A 13,677-nucleotide genomic window follows, 5' to 3' on the forward strand; every position below is an offset into this window, starting at 1 on the left:
AAATATTACTTAATGAAGTGAATTACATTTAGTAAAACCCAATTTCTATTGTATAAGCAGACATATAGTGGGGGATAGCCCTGAGATATCAGAGTGGGATGGCAGACCCTTTGCCAAAGTGTCCTTCTTTCCAGATGGAAAGGGATGTGGGATGGAGAGATGTGATGAAAGTCCATTGAAAATGTGGTTCAAACGTCAAGACTGATAATGCCAAACATACATGATGAAGGTAAACTTTATTATTTATCTAATGAGGCTTTCTGGAGGGGGCAGAAAAGGCTTTCAAGTAGGTCTGAAAATGGTTTGAGAGAGCAGTAAGAGGTGACTGGAGTTGGGTTTATTCTTAGGTGGGGTCAGAGAGAGGATTTCCTCTCATGGGGCCATTGCTTGCATGGTTTAAACTTCTTGCTTGCACCAAAAGAAGTGTTCAGGCTTTCTTATCAGTTTTCCCAGCTGTGGGGCCCAAGGCCTTAGCAGAGTGATGGACTTTAAACCTGTCAGCAGGCAACACAAAAAATGAATACAACTCTTTAAGCACAGAGAAATCTTTCTTAAACTCTGAATTTGACAAAATGCTTTTACTGGTTCCATGATGTTACAGGATATAAAATAAGATTTTAAATAACAGAAAATTTAACCATGAGAATTCTTCAATTATTTTCTGAGGTAGGGGGAATTCTTCTTTATTTATGAACCATATTTCAAGTAATCACTCCAATCTAAATGCAAACAATTATTAACTTGTTAGACAAATTAATTTTAGTTGAAAGAGCTGAGCCTGTCTGCTGGGATGACCAGCCTGAGCTCTTCCCAATATATAACTTTTGCCATAGTTGTTTGAATCTGGTAAGACAACTGACAGTCCATCATTGATATTAAATCCATAAGAAAGAGGTCAAATGTGGGGCCATGTACAGAGTGAATGGGAAATGGACTTGGTCTAGCTATGGAAGATCAAGGAAGTTTTGTTTACATTATTCCAAAGGGCCAAGTGAGTCTTTTTGGAGAAGACATCATAAAAATGATGTAATTATCATGATCTAACATCTGAAGTTTGATGAAGTAATCGTTCAAGGATTCTCAACTCAGCAAGGATTATAAAGCTTGACACCATTCCTCCTTATTGAGACACACAAACAATCTAAAATAACCGAAGACACTGTTGTCCATATGGTCACAGGATTTTTTTCACAGGGATACAAAGGCTTTTAAATTGCCAGAAGAAAGTCACACCCAGTTTTGATTTGTCTTCAGCAGGCCATATTGCTTTAGCACTCATTGAAATTGCCTGCCTTATCCTGATTAAAAACGTGGGCAGAGACAGAATTAACACCACTTTAGAAAATATTGTTAACTATAAACATTCATCTCCTATCTGCTTTTTAAAAATATGCTTCTTCTGGGACACCTAGGCTTGGCTGAGCAGCCAACTCTTGATTTTGGCTCAGGGTCGTGGGATCCAACCCCACATTGGGCTCCACACTCAGTGGGGAGTCTGCTTGAGAATTTTCTCTCACCCTCTCCCTCTATCCCTCTCCCTGCTCACACACATGCACTTTCTCTCTCTCTCTAAAATAAATAAATCTTTAAAAATAAATAAATAAAAATATGCTTATTCTTAGAGTCTTCAATGAATCTTAGGTAGAGCAAATTTATAATACATGAACTATTCCATAAAAAGATTTGGAGGAATGTTAATTCAAACCCACAATTACTGGGTATGCAGTAATATGTTAGTAATAAGTTAGTATGGTCACAGATGGTTAGGGATTCATTCCTATAGAAGAGTAGATATTTGGGAAACCAGAGTATCAGCCACACTCAGAAGAGGCAATGAGATTCAAGAGATCTTATTTTCGTTAATAACATTAAAAAAGTAAATTGCCATTAAGCACAGACATTATTTCAAAAGCAGAAATATCTCAATATATTTTATTATGGACTTAATGAAAAACACCCTTGAAGATCAACCAAACCTCTTAAAATTAAAAGCCAAAATTAATAACTTCCTCCAAAAATATGGCAGAAAAAATAATTTTCTGTATTTGGATTGGGTAATTTATGGATTTGACACTAACATAAATTTATTTTAACTTTTTTTTTCTTAAATTGCATTATTTAAATGAGAAATATTAATTCCAGTGGATTTGTTATGAGTGTATGCCAAGGGTCCTGAGCCTGGGTTTAAAGTCTACTGCTGCCCTTTGTTAGCTATATGAAATTTGCTATGTGAAATGAATCTCTTCATGAATCAGTTTCTTCATCTGTAAAACAAGAATGATATTATACTTATCTCTTACAGTTGCTGAGAGGACTAAATGTGTAATGCAAGATAAGTATAAGAAAAAGTTGGCCATTCATAAACATCAAAATATTAGCTTTTTAAAAAATAATATTTTCCCTTTGTTTAGCATGAGGAAGACTCATGATCAAAATACTGACTCTTCTTATCATACCATTTATCTTCACAATTCCCCATGCTTCAAAAAAATATCTTGAACTTTGTATATATGGTTTTTCAGTTTTAATAATATATTTAAGCTCAAAGATGTTTCCCAAAAAAGTTGATCTTGTCATGTAGAATACACAAGGAAGACACAAATTCCCTAACTGATAAAATATGATAATGAGAGAATTATAATCTGTAGACAAATGGTAGATTTTCTTTCCTGCTCAAAACTTTGACACATGGAAAGCACAGAAAAATAGTTTTCTATTATTATTTGATCATAGGTACTATTTTTATTTGTGATTATATAATTAATTTTTAATTATTTGACATGGGTTGCAGAGGTAGACTGGCATGCTAAAGTCTATGATTATGTTTTGTTTCTTTCATTTTCTCCTTTATTTCTGGCAATTATTATTTACATACTTTAATGCTAAATTCTTTGGTTCAGAATTAGTTATGACTGCCAACTTTCAAGCTGAAATTTAGCATATTAATAAAAAAGATCCCTATATGTTCACATAACGTTTTACTTAACTGCTTCTACTTGTGTATGTTAATCTTTCCTGCATTGTTTTTAATGCAGGAACTGTATAATATACATTTCACCATCCTTTTAATTTCTCATCCCTGGGTTTTTACATTCGCATATTTATTTTGTGATTCATATGTTATGTATTTTTATTAATTATTCATTGTCAACTACCTTGAATTCACTATTTTATTCCTTATTATATATCCTTCCCAATTTGTATTTTCTAATATAGTCTGGAAATTGAGACCCATAATTATAATATTATTGCTTTATATTACACCTTTTACATTTCCATGTTGAAATTTATGTTTTATAGTTAAAATTAAAATAGCCATTTGTGAGTGTGTGTATGTATGTGCGTGTAGCCTATATTGCTCATTATTACACAAATTCACTATGTGTGTATACCCCAGCACATGAAAAAATAACTAAGTCATATGGAATTATTAGATAGAAACCTTTACTGCTTGAAATTTTCTAATCCTAGCACCACTGCCTTTTGTCATTTGTTGATATAAATAGAATTTGATTTTTGCCCAGTTATAGGTTATTCAATGTTTCTCTGACTCTCTTTGTTTGGCAAAATGCTGTGCACCAAGGAAGCATTCTGTTTCTTGTTTTGTGTTTGACCCCAGTTCCATTCCAGGAAGAAAATTGGTCCTGTTTGGTCTACTCCCCAGTGCTCTGACTTTCAATATCATTGAAGAATATCTAGTAAAGTCTAATGAACCCATTTTCCTGTTGGTTTGCTCACCTTTGTCCTTAGGTCTCCCAAGCACAAGGTCAAGTGGCTAAAATAATCAATCTGCAAGGCCAAAAGCAGTTTCAAGTGGCCTATTTTCAGTTTGACCTTTGTCTACCCTGGATTATTTGTAACTGTAGATGAGATTTAGATTTGTAGCAAATTTTTTTTATGTCCTATGCCATAACCCTTCAAATCACTAAAATTTGAGCATTACTGTAGTAAAGATCTTTGAAACTCTACTCCATATCCCAGCTCAAGTACCATACACAGTGTCTCTCAATTCTTCTGCCTCAAATTTTTCTCTAAAGTTTAAGGAAGGGTGCTAAACCCTTCAAAATTCAGTTAACAGTTCTGGGGGCAATTATTAACAAATAGGGAAAGGGAGTTGATCTATTAATGCCCTGCTTCTAATCCCTTAAGGAATGATTTTTATTGTTATTCTGTAAGGTTTCATTTTGGGTTTTCTTCCTTCTGTGTCTGACTCATGACACCCCTTCCCTCCACTCCATGGGATTGACCCTCAAATAAATTACTAGCTCTGAGGTTTACACTTCAGGGACTGCTTTTGAGAGAACCCAAATTAAAACCAGGTCCTTCAAGTTTTTTTTTCTCTTAATTACTACACCGTGTTATTTTCTCATAGAAGTGAGTTTTGAGTTAGGCTTTTATCATTTTCCTTCAGTATAGTACTGAATGTACTCTCACAGAAATTCCTTGATGTTTCTGGCATGTAACAAAGATGAAGGTGCATTATTTTTATCATTGCCATTTTCAACTTGTTTGGTCATATTCAATATCAAGAATATAAGAAGAGGTGGGAAATTCTGCTTCCACCAAAGATGAGGTAACAGATGATATATTTACCATCTATCCCTAAATAACCAAAAAATTGAAAAAATAAATTAAATAAGCAGCAGAGCAGTGATCCATAAGAGATGGGAAACATGAAAGCTCCCAGTTTAATGCTTAGGGGGGGCAGTGTCATAGGTAAGCCAGGGTATCCCTGAGTTAAGGGTTAGATGAGACCAAGATAATTACAACCCACAGGGCAGGGCACCAGAAAGGAAAGACTTGCACAGGACGAGAACTCCAGAGATCTTCAGGGGGTCCTTTTGAGCAAAGTGATTATCAGTGTATGAATGAAACTAACTGAGCTGAGGCGATAATACACAAAACAGAAATAAACAATGTAAGACTGGAAGGAAAGAAAACTGACTCTATTTGGAAACTACATGATTGCCTACATAAAGAATTTCTAAGGACCTACAGAAAACTAATAGAATTAATAAGTGAGTTTAGCAAAGTTGTAGGATGCAAGGTCAATATCTACAATATGAATGTAAAAATGCAATTATATCTCTAAATACTAGTAATGGACAATAGGAAATTCAACTTTAAAAATAAGACCATTTGCAATAACACCAAAAATATGAAATATTAGGTATTCATCAATAAAATATATGTAAGAACTACATGCAGAAAACTACTAAACACTGATGAAAAAAAAAAAAACAAAGAAGACCTGAAGAGATGGAAAGATGTGTCATGTTTAAGGCCTGGGAGATACAATTCATAAAGATGCAAATTCCAAAAAAAAAAAAGATGCAAATTCTCCCAGAAATGGTATAAGGTCAAAGCAACTCAAATCAAAATCATTGCAAGATTTTGGCAGAAATGCACATTGCGGGGCGCCTGGGTGGCTCAGTCATTAAGTGTCTGCCTTCAGCTCAGGTCATGATCCCAGGGTCCTGGGATCAAGCCCCACATTGGGCTCCCTGCTCCACGGGAAGCCTGCTTCTTCCTCTCCCACTCCCCCTGCCTGTGTTCCCTCTCTCGCTGTGTCTCTCTGTCAAATAAATAAAAAATCTTAAAAAAAAAAAAAAAGAAATGCATGTTGGTTTAATAATTTATATGAAAAAGTAAAAGAACTAGCTAAGTCAAATAATTTTGAGAAAAGAATGAAGTTGAAAGACACACTACAAATCCATAAGGATAAAGACAACATGATATTGGGAACAAAGTAAACATATAAATCAATGGAATAGAATAGGAAGTCCAAAATACACCCATATATGTAAGAGCAATTAATTTCTGACAGAAGTTCAAAGGCAATTCAATGCCGGGAAAGGGTTTTTTTTGTTGTTGTTGTTTTTTTTATCCCAGTATAGTTAACATGTTAACATACAGTGTTATATTATTTTCAGGTGCACAATATAGTGATTCAGCAATTCTAGATATTACTCCGTGCTCATCATGACACGTATACTCTTAATCCCCTTCACCTATTTCACCCATCTTTCCCCGACCCCAACCCCCCCTCTGTTAGCCATCGGTTTGTTTTCTATAGAAGAGAATCTATTTTTGGTTTGTCTCTCTCTCTCTTTTTTTTGTTCATTTGTTTTGTTTCTTAAATTCCACATATGAATAAAATTATATGGTATTTGTCTTTCTTTGACTGACTTATTTCACTTAGCATTACACTCTCTAGATCCATCTGTGTTGTTGTAAATGCCAAGATATCATTCTTTTTAAGGGCTGAATATTCCACTTTTTCTTTATCCATTCATCTATCAGTGGACACTTGGGCTGTGTCCATAATTTGGCTACTGTAAATAATGTTGCAATAAGCATAGGGGTGCAGATATCTATTTGAATTAGTGTTTTTATATTCTTTGGATAAATACCCAGTAGTGGAATTATTGGATCATATGGTAGTTCTATTTTTCATTTTTTGAGAAACCTCCATACTGTTTTCCAGAGTGGCTGCACCAGTTTGCATTCCCAGCAATAGTGCACAAGGGTTCCTTTTTCTCCACATCCTTGCCAACACTTGTTGTTTCTTGTGTTTTCTATTTTAGTCATTCTGACAGGTGTGAGGTGATATCTCATTGTAGTTTAGATTTGCATTTCCCTAATGAGTGATGTTGAGCATCTTTTCATGTGTCAGTTGGCCATCTCGATGTCTTTCTGGAGAAATGTTTGTTCATGCCTTCTGCTCATTTTTAATTGAATTATTTGTATTTTTGGTATTGAGTTTTATGTTATTTATGTACTTTGCATACGAACCCTTTATCAGATATGTCAGATATGTCATTTGCAAAAATCTTCTCCCATTCAGTAGGTTTTCTTTTACTTTTGTTGGCTGTTTCTTTTGCTGTGCAGAAGCTTTTTATTTTGATGTATTCTCAATAGTTTATTTTGGCTTTTGTTACCCTAGCCTCAGGGGACCTATCCAGAAAAATATTGCTATGGCCAATGTCAGAGAAATTACTGTCTGTGCTCTCTCCTAGGATTTTTATGGTTTTAGGTCTCACGTTTAGATCCTTAATCCATTTTGAACTGAGTCTCGTATAAGCAGCATATAGACGTGTCTTGGGTTTTTTTGTTTTGTTTTGTTTTGTTCATTTCATCACCCTACGTCTTTTGACTGGAGCATTTAGTCCATTTGCATTCAAAGTAATTATTGATAGGTATGTACTTACTGCCATTTTGTTACTTTTTTATGGTTGTTTTTGTAGTTCTTGTCTGTTCCTTTCTTCTATTGCTTTCTTGTCTCATGGTTTCTTGGCTTTTTTTGGTGATATACTTGCATTACTGTCTCTATTTTTTGTATATCCATTACTGGTTTTTGATTTGTGGTTACCACTAGGTTTGTATATAACATCTTCTGCATATAGCAGTCTATGTTAAGTTGATGATCACTTAAGTTCGAACCCATTATTTACACCTCTCCCACCCCACCCCCCACATTTTCGGTTTATGGTATCATACTTAACATCGTTTTATTTTGTGAATTTCTTGACTGATTTTTATAGATATACTTACTTTTACTGTTTTTGTGCTTCCTACTTTTCTTACCCCTATTTATGGCCTTTCCTTTTCAAAGTGTCTCCTTTATCATTTCTTGTAAGGCTGGTTTAGTGGTCATGAATTCCTTTAACTGTTGTTTGTCTGGAAAGTTCTTTATCTCTCTTCCTATTCTGAATGATAGCCTTGCTGGATAGAGTATTCTTGACTATAGGTTTTTTCCTTTCAGCACTTTGAGTATATCATGCCACTCCCTTCTGGCCTGCAAAGTTTCAGCTGAAAAAATCTGCTGATGGCCTTGTGGGGTTTCCTTTGCATGTAAAGTTTGTTTTCTCTTGCTGCTTTTAAAATTCTCTCTTTATCACTATTTTTCAGCCATTTTAATTACTTTGTGCCTTGGTGTGGACCTCATTGAGTTGATTTTGTTGGAGGCTCTGTGCCTCCTGAATCTGGATTTCTGTTTCATTCTCTAGATTCAGATATGTCTGAATCTAGTTTTCAGCTATTATTTCTTCAAATAAATTTCTGCCTTCTTTTGTCTCTCTTCTCTTCCTGAGATCCCTGTAATGCAAGTGTTATTAGGCTTGATGGTGTCACTAAGTTCCCCAAGTCTATTTTCATTTTTTTTTTTTCTCTCTCCTGTTCAGCTTGATTGCTTTCCATTACTCTGTCCTCCAGGTTGCTGACCTGTTCTTCTGCTTCCTCTGGTCTACAGTTTATTCCATCTAGTGTATTATTAATTTTAGTTATTGAGTTCTTAATCTCTGATTGATTTTTTTTTAATGTTTTCTATCTCTTTCTAAGGGGTCTCACTGAGGTCCTTCCCTATTTTTAAGTCCAGTGTGTATCTTAAGTCCAGTAAGTCTATAACCTTAAATTCTTTATCGGGCATATTACTTATCTCTGTTTCATTTATGTCTCTTGCTGTGATACTGTCCTGTTCTTTCTTTTGGGACATACTCCTCTATCTCCTCATTTTGTCTGACTCTTGGTGTCTGTTTCTATGTGTTAAGAAAGTCAGCTACACATCCTGCTCTTAAAAGTAGCAGTCTTATGAAAGGTCCTGTAGTGCAATGTCACTACAGTGCAATGTCCCCTGTTCACCAGAACCTGGTGCTTCAGGGGTGTCTCCCCTGTGTGTTGCATGTGACTGGCTGCTGTGGCTGAGCTGCATTTACCTTCACTCCAGTCATCTGCAGTGGTTCTCTTTGCCTGTTGTGGGCAGGGTTTTGTCCCTGTGTTTTTAGTGGGCTAGTCTGGGGCTGCATTGGGCTTGAGTCAAGTCACATCAGGTGTTTGCCAGAGATGCAGTAGCCCTGAGCTGCAGGGTGCTTTCCCTGTTTTATCCCCTGAAAAACTTTCTTTGGTGAGCCAGGCCTACCGTCAAACCAGACGGCTGCCCCCAGCCCACTGCTGGGGCTGCAGTCAGAATAGTATGTTTGAGGGGTGCCTGGGTGGCTCAGTCGTTAAGCATCTGCCTTCGGCTCAGGTCATAATCCCGGGGTCCTGGGATGGAGCCCCGCATCGGGCTCCCTGCTCTGCGGGAAGCCTGCTTCTCCCTCTCCCACTCCCCCTGCTTGTGTTCCTGCTCTCGCTATGTCTCTCTCTGTCAAATAAATAAATAAAATCTTTAAAAAAAATTAAAAAAAATCTTTATAAAGAAAAATTGTCTCCTGTATACCCCGGTGTTTTTCAACTGCTGCTTCTATGTTGTATCTCCAAGGGGCTGTTGTGTTGTTCTTTAAGGGTGGGGACTCAGTTTCCTCTCCTCTTCCTGGCACTCCCAGAGCTGAGCCTGGTGACATTTAAAGTTCCAGGTGTTAAGTCCCACTGATTATAAGAACTCAAGAAATTCAGCACCCTTGTTTTTCAAAGCCAAATGTTATGTGGATTCATCTTCCCTGTGTGGGCTTCCTGGTTGCGATAGTCTGTTTCTCTCCCTTCTTCATGCTTGCAGGGTGTCATCCTATTGCAGACAGTTCCATGGGTCCCTTTAGCTCCTGACTGCATCTCTGCCCTTCCTACTCTCTTTGAAGTGGCCTCTCCTCTACATTTAGCTGTGAAGAGTCTGTTCTGCTAGGCTTTGGGTCATTTTCTGGGTTATTTACACTGATGTGAGTGTAACCTAGTTGTATCCATGGATGAGGTGATATCTAACTCTCATCCAGAGAAGGTTGTTTTTCAACAAACTGTTTTGATATAATTGGAATTCCACACTAAAACAACAACAACCTTCCCCCATATCTTGCATCATATTAAAAATTAATTCAGAAATTAATCATAGGCCTAAATGTAACATATCACAAAGTTTGAAGAATACAGGACAATATCTTTGTGACCTAGGGTTAAGCTAAGATCTCGTTGGTATAACACTAAAAATACAGTACATAAAAGAAAAAAAATGATAAATTGGACTTCATCAAAATTAAGGTCGACTGATTAGCAACATTACTTTCAACCATAAGGTCTCTTTTGAAATGTAAGATCACATAATCACAGGTTCCAGGAATGAGAGTGTAGATATCTTTGGAGGACCATTATATAGTTTACTACAAATCTCAAATGAAATACTAAATTTAAAAAGTGAGAGTCAAAGGCTACAGACTATGATTCTGATTATATGACATTCTGTATGAGGTCAAATAGAAGTACTGAAAGCAGGTAAGTAAGTTCTAGGTTTAAGAGTAGGCCGAAGAAGTTGACAACAAAGAGCGAAAGGGGAATTTTTGGTACTGATGGAACTGTTCTGTATCTTGATTACAGCAGTGGTTCTACAGTAAATCTTGTTAAATCTTGCAGAGCTGTATACTAAAAATTATGAACGTTAGTGTATATTAATAGTAACTTAAATTAAAAATAAAGGCAAATATGAAAATAAGGGAGCACGGAGAATTAGTTTCCTGTGTAAGTTATCATCATATGTAGAAGTAAATGTAATATATATTAAAAATAAATACATTCTAATAGAAACAAGATAAAAGAAAAACAAAAATGGTTTTAAGAAGTAGGAATGAGATGTCATCAGAATCTTTTCAACTTTAATATCTATATGGGGTCTTCCTCAAGATGTCATGAGGTGGTGCTTTAGAATAGTACAGTCCTTAATCTTTATCTACTGCCTTGTAGCTCAACATTTTGAGACACAAAAAGAAGCTTATGCAATTTGTGCACTGACATTCTTTTTAAACTCATGCAAAGTTGTCAATTAATTAGAAATTATAGGATATTCATGCCAGCTAACCCCATCTTGTTCCTTAAAAATTGTCCTGGACAATATTCCATTGTGTGCCACTATCCAATTTAATATGGTAGGCTTTCACAATTTTCTAACCTGAGTTATAATAATACATGTAGCTTTATCATTTTAATTATTTTTTTATTTTCGATAATTCCTTAATACCAATAAATTTATTACAATACAAGGATCAACACAGTTATATATTACCAGTGGAGACAGACAGAGCATAGTGTCAATCTGATTAAAGTAATAGCATTAGCACCTAAAATGCCCTTGTGACTTTTCTCAGTACACTCTTCCCTTTTAATTTATTCTTTCCTAGAATTTAGCAAGTATAATTTATTCTCATTGTTTAAATTGTGAAGAAATAAATCTCATAACTATTTCAATTTTTTTCCTTCCATTTATATGCCTCATATGCTCCACAGGAAGTAGTACACACAGAAGTCATTGCCAGTAGAAAAAATCATTTTGAACTCCACTCGTTTTTTATTAGAGTCTCTTAATTTACTCCAAAGAAAGGGCAAGCAATTTTCATTATCTTTTCAGATAAGTACTATAATTCCATGTATCATTCATTTAATTTTAATTTTATTTTATATGTGACCATTTAAATGCCTTTCCAAATGATAGGTACATCCTGTGGTTAAATGTTTGAACCATATTAGTTGAGCGAGAGATAGTGAGGCCAGATGTAGATCAAGATGGAGAAAATGAAGAGTTTACAGTTTTATTATACTCACAGTTTCCCGGGGAGAGCACAGTATGCCATGCAGGGCCACTCAGAAAAGCCTGTGATCAGTCATGATGCAGAGAGAATGCAGCTGCGGACAAGCAATTTTTGTGTTCTCCACAGGAAGGAAGGGTGAGGCAGGGTAGCGGAGTTTAGGACTGGCTAGCTATGTTTGAAAGCAGCATCCCTGGAAGCTTCATGTTCACTATAACCATTATAGCTTGTTGTTCGGGACTATCTAAAGTCTCCAGATGTTTTGGGTGCACCCAGGATTTACTTGGGAAAAGCTATTTTATAGATGTTAAAGCTTCAATTTACAGAAATTACAAGTAAGTTTAATATATTAAGCCCAAGAGAAAATTTAAAAAAAAGGTAAGGTCATATTTGGATGATTATTTATACATTGTACTTTAGTAAATTCAATAATAAAAGATGAATTTCTACATTTCTTGCTTTTTGCTTTTTGATTTGCTCAATAATTTTTACATTATAACATTGACATTCTAGTATCAACAATATATATGAATAAAAACTATATTTTGTGTTCATGTTTTAAAATTAATATTTGCAACCAAATAAAAATCCCTAAGTGAATAGATATTAGAATATACAATGTCTAAGACTATCCTGTCTGAAAAAAAAATACCAAAAACTTTATAATAGAGCTCATCAAAATAAATGCATGCTGACTGATGTCTTAAAAATCATTAATACAAATGTATCAGATCTTGAACAAAGTAAAACAGGAACCCATACTGATATTAATATTTGCCTTACAGACTTTCAAATTAAAAATTAACATTTCCAACTTAATCTTTATAATTGAATATTAGAATCTTATCCAACACAACAATAAAAACAAAAAGCAATAAACACATAATGTGGACAATCTCACTTTTGAGAAATAATTTATCATGTAATGCATGTTATTCAAGAATTTTCTGAATAGTTTTTAAGAGTGAATTGGGAATAAACAGAATTACAATATCTGTTGAATATATTTATCCATAAACTTCACTAACTTCACTTTTTATAGTGTTCATTTTTTAAGTATGCAATAGGCAGTTAGTCAAAATTTTCAGAAAGGTTGAATAAAATACAATTGAAGGAGAATGCTAAAGGCAAAGCTAGTGTCAGTCCTGTCCCTTCTCCATTTATATACATAAATATATACTTAAGCTCTGATGACTGTGGAAACCAGCCTGTCTCCCTTCCTCTGCCCCTCTTTCCTTTCCACAACTTCCACATTACTCCTTTATCACTTCCCTCCCTTTTCCACACACAATGTTCCTATGCATAGGGCCTTTCTTATGGATAATAAATAGTGAGACTGTCCCCCCAAATATCTCATCCACAGGTTTGATGTCACTCTACTCCTTTAACTCCAATGAAGTCTATCGCCTGGAAGAGGCAACCTCTATAAGTCCAGTGCAATCATTATAAGATTGATAGGGAATAAGCTCTCGGATGGCACAAAGGACAGGCTATCCTCGCAACTAGGAATGAAGATGGATAAAAGAAGAGCTGGAAGAAAGAGATGGAAGAGACTGGAAGAAAGTGTGATATCAACTCAGGGCTAACCTAAGAGGTAAGAATCGATTGGGTGAAACTTGATATATAGAAAGGAGAGAAGAGCTTTCCCATTTTTCATATTATTGTATATATCGTTTCTCCCTGACCAGAGCAGAAATTTCTCTTAGTCTACACTGACAATGCATGATGGTCAGTGAACTACCGATACTAGGAAGTAACTGCTCTCATTTGTACAATCACAGGATCCAGAAATAGACAGTGCTGCCCTAGCATCCAGAACCAGAAAAGGAAGCTAAAATGCCATCTGACCTAGACAGAGACCACAATATCCTAGCCCCTCTCCACTCAAGGGTTGGCCAATATTTGGTGAGAGAAGCCTATAGCTACCCCCAGAATTGTATGACAAATTTACTAAAAAATTCTTATAATCTACTGCTATGTAAAGGCTAAGGTGAACTCAGCAAAGGACATGTAGCATGACTTTACCAGAGGATATAAAAGTGGAAAGAATGACCAGACAAACTGAGATCTGAGTAAATAACATGGTGAAGGGAACTGAAGGCCACACTCTGGCAATCAAATGAAATGACTAACAGTATGCAGAGGGGGGTTGGGTATGGAGTTAAGAATCTTTCTG

At 35.5% G+C, this 13,677-nt stretch overlaps 1 long non-coding RNA gene across 1 annotated transcript; it reads right to left on the reverse strand.

Annotated features, from left to right (window-relative positions):
* Nucleotides 1–217: 217 nt before the first annotated feature.
* On the reverse strand, nt 218–11,812 carry LOC145720825 (uncharacterized). The gene is made up of 2 exons (XR_014144033.1): nt 11,518–11,812; nt 218–494 (listed from the first exon to the last, which is right to left on the reverse strand). It is a non-coding gene; the product is annotated as an uncharacterized LOC145720825 (long non-coding RNA).
* Nucleotides 11,813–13,677: the final 1,865 nt, after the last annotated feature.

This window comes from Leptonychotes weddellii, chromosome 3 (assembly GCF_054177405.1).
Source record: "Leptonychotes weddellii isolate Sample4059 chromosome 3, ASM5417740v2, whole genome shotgun sequence".
Classification (NCBI taxonomy): domain Eukaryota; kingdom Metazoa; phylum Chordata; class Mammalia; order Carnivora; family Phocidae; genus Leptonychotes; species Leptonychotes weddellii.